This window comes from Athene cunicularia (assembly GCF_003259725.1).
Source record: "Athene cunicularia isolate RWA chromosome 11 unlocalized genomic scaffold, athCun1 chr11_part1, whole genome shotgun sequence".
NCBI lineage: Eukaryota > Metazoa > Chordata > Aves > Strigiformes > Strigidae > Athene > Athene cunicularia.
This window is the reverse complement of record NW_020799113.1, coordinates 17266086-17270002: the sequence shown is the minus strand read 5'-3', so window position 1 is coordinate 17270002 and position 3917 is coordinate 17266086.

The window sequence follows — 3917 nt, the reverse complement described above, 5'->3', positions numbered from 1 at the left end:
AAAAAAAAAAAAAAAAGTAGAATTAAAATAGAAAGTTTGGGACATTAATAAAAATAATGCTGAAGAACACTAGAGTCCTTTGAAATTTATCTGAATATTTTGAAATTTTTGCTGTTGTTTTTTTTCCCCTCCTAGTAAAGTTTTATCAGTAACATTTGAAAACATGTCCATACTTTAGAAGATATCTATTCCCGCTTCTGCTTTGCAGCATGGAGATCACTGAACAAAAAGAGCTTTGTGCAACAAATAGATGTATAAGCAAATAATAAACTTTGATGAGAATGGACAAGGCAGTGAAAAGGAAAAGGTACCTAAAAGGCAACAGAATCAAACAGGAAAAATAAAACTAAAAGATGGGATGTTAAAGCTTATTTTACAGTATGTTTTTTAAAACCGCAGTATAGAGAAGCCAAGTTTTCCATAAAAGAAGGTTTTCCATAAAAGAAGAATGCAGATGGACAAGACAGAGCTATCCCAGTTTCTGGTCCTTAAAGGGACATTTTCCACTACCTTCTCCTCTTCCTTTTGTTTCTGCTCTTAGCTTACTACACATTTGTACATTTGTGATTATGATAGTAAAATACTAACCACCACTAAAGTATTTTCTGCCAGCTTAGTGAGCAGAATTGCCTCACAGAGGGGATCAAGCAAGTGCCAGAGCCAGTCAAATGCTGAAAGCCAGTGGAGTATGAGGAGACATACAGCTAGGAGCAGGGGAAGATAAATTTAGAAGCCTAAATTTAGCCTTTTTTTAATTGCCGAGCATTTTGGTGCTTGTAGTCACTCTCATTTGTAATATTTACTCTGCTTAAAAGTTTGTATGATAGAAGAGGAAGGTAAAAAGAAGGGGCAACGTAACAGCTAATTTGTTTTTGTAAACAAAGTCAATCAGCTTTAACCAGAGACACTTACACTCCCTTTTTAACTGTTTTTGTTGCTCTCCTGAAAGACTACAGACTACATGGTCGACACTTGAGATGAAGGTTGAAACTACCAAAAAGAATCTGCTTTTAAGTACTTATAAAATTATCGTTTCCTGTGACCCTACAAATAATTCCTTTGTACATTTCAAAAGAAGCACGAAACTCGTCCCAAGACTCATTCTGTATGGCAAAATTTCAAAAAGAACATAAACCCTCAAACCCATGGCTGGAAGCAACAGGTCCATGATGGTTAATAGTGTAAATTCCATGTAGCAATTAATTCACTGCTGACCTTTAAGGAGCTCAGTACATGCTCATTCTTCTATGAATTCTTGGAGGACTTAGGCAGTAAGGATATGCTTAAATTCACCCTGCACACCAGAATGGACTTGGTAGCAAGCACAAAGCTGATGATCAGGTTTCAGATTCACTTAGATTTAACAGCAATTTTTACCTTGGCTGTCATGTTCTAAAACCATTGCATGAATATCCTGTGGATTCTGTTTCCTTTAGTCTGACTCAAGTTTCATTTTTATTTGTATAGGGGTATTTAATCTGTTTATTCTTCAAGTTTTTTGAGTTGACTTGCATTTTCTAAGATGCATTTAAGTGGAAATACTAGTCAGACAGAAAAAAAAACATAGGCAGAAAGGGCAAAACTCACAGATTTGTCAAAACTCAGTTTGACTTTGTTCTCTGCAGCTAAAAGAGATGTAACCTTAACTTGATTAAATTGGTATCAGATAAAATCCTAGTGGAAACAAAGTCCTTTTTTTTTTAAGGTTTTCTCTGCTAGTGCTTAAAGAATGCACACTCCTGCATAAACATAACAGTAGCCATTTATGGAGGATCAGGGATGAGGCCTACAGTTTGTAGAGGTAATCTGTAGCAAGAAGAGAAGTAAAGTAAGGAGTCTATTTGGTTTCCATAGTAAAATTGAAGAAGTAATTTATAAAGTTATGAACCTTGCCAAAATGGACAAAAATATTTGGATGATTATTTGGGTTCCGGTCAGTTGCAAACAGTTCAGAAGCATTGTCTAGATTTATGATGACCCTAACTTGCATCTTTCATACCAGCCTCTATGGTATTGTTTTTCAGAATTCAAAGGGTGAACTTCTATTTTGAAATTCTCAAATGGGCATTTTTTTCGAATCTTTTTCAAGGTTCTAAAATAAAATATCATCCTCTGTATTTCCAGCATATGCCTAATAATTTGTTTTCTATGCTTTTTCAGCTCTCACCCATTTCTTGTTCCTAATGCAATTTTAGAATTAGCTCCCATTTTACAAGTTCATTTTTTGGAGGAATGAATGTTGTCTCAGGTGGATTCAATTTATCAGAGAGCTTAAAAGGCAGTCTAGCAACAACTGAAATCAGCTGCATCTTTTACATTCACACTCAATCCTTTTCTTGATTAACGTGTGAGACAACTCTTGCAGGTATCAATCTACCTGAAAGATGCTGTTAGTATTACAGAAAATAGAGCACTATCAATATTTGTTACAATGACTAAACACTATTACCATCTAATAACTGCTTTCTGGTTCATATTATCTTTATAACAGCCATCAATTAGTTTCATATTTAGAAATTTTAGTTATATTCCGGGGATCTATCAGTCTGTATAAGTGGCTTAAAATCAAAGTAATGTATCAGGGCTGTTAAACTCCCAGACAAAGGCAGCCCGGTTTTGTTTGCTGCTTTGCAAAACTGACAGTTGTTTTAAGAGGTAATAGATTTAGTGTTGTTACCTCTACATGTACTTGCACAACACCTAAACCTAAAAAAAAAGCCAAACAAAGAGTTGAAACAAAGATAATTAAAGATTTGAGATGATCAGGCTCCTTCAGATTATGACCTGCAAACGACAGTTTGTTTTGCTATGGTGCTTGTAGCTTTGGAAATTAAGTCTATTGTAGTTCTCTCCCATATGTGCACTTAAAAAGCCAACTTCTAACAAAAAATACTTTCTTCATTAATTGTTGTCCAAACACCATGTAAGGAATATCTGGACATACAGAGGAGGGCAGCAGTTGCTTTGCCAATTGTCTCTGTGACAATAAAGGTAAAAAAAAACCTCCTTGATAAAACAAGGGAACTTTGAAGGAGGAAGTAGTATGGAAATTAGAAATGCAAGCCTCGTGGCAATGGAATGGAATTTCACCATTGGATTTACTCACACATTTATGGCTAGTAACAGTGCCTAGTTTGCCTTTCCCTGTTCTTTTACAGCCTTGAAATTTTTATTTGCCCATAAGGTTTTCAATCCGGGATCCTGTTGAAAAACTCCACCTTTGACTCATCTGTTTGAGACTGTAGATAATAATCATGGACTGGGGGCGGGGGGAGGGATAATTAGATTGTTTTGAGCGAGACGAAGAGTACCATGTCTCCTGAGCCTTGTTGTCTTTCCAGACACTGACCTTCTCTTTGCCTAGCAGGGAACAGCAAAAAAGGGCAGTAAAAGAACATTAAGACGGGGCTGTAGCCCGGAGTTCACTGGCTTAGACATGATAAAACTATTAACCTGGTAGAGGAAGGTGAAGAAAGCCTTCCTTATGCTATCCCAGATAAGTCAGCTGAACAACAAATTGCTTACTATTATTTTCAGACACCGCGGGGCACTTTTAATCACGATTTTGAGAGATCCATTAGATATATTTTATTGAGCCAAATTTTGGGTGTGGCTGGCTCCTCTTGAGGGCAGGAATATGCTAACGGTACTATTTTAAGGGCTCCCTTTTTATTTCCGTATCCACTAAGTCTGGAGCTTACCATGTAGTAGTCATACCCCAAAATATCACCAGATTTAAGGCCTTCGACCTTCTTAGTCCCCTCATTTTTGAGCAAACTCCTGTGTGTGCAGCTTTGTGCCAGGTCACCCCCTGGGGCTTCACAGGAGCTGCGTGTCCCCGAGGCCCTCACGGCCCCTCGGGCTGAGGGCAGGGCCCACCTCCACCTGCGGCAGCCCCCGGGGCAGGCCGCGGGGCC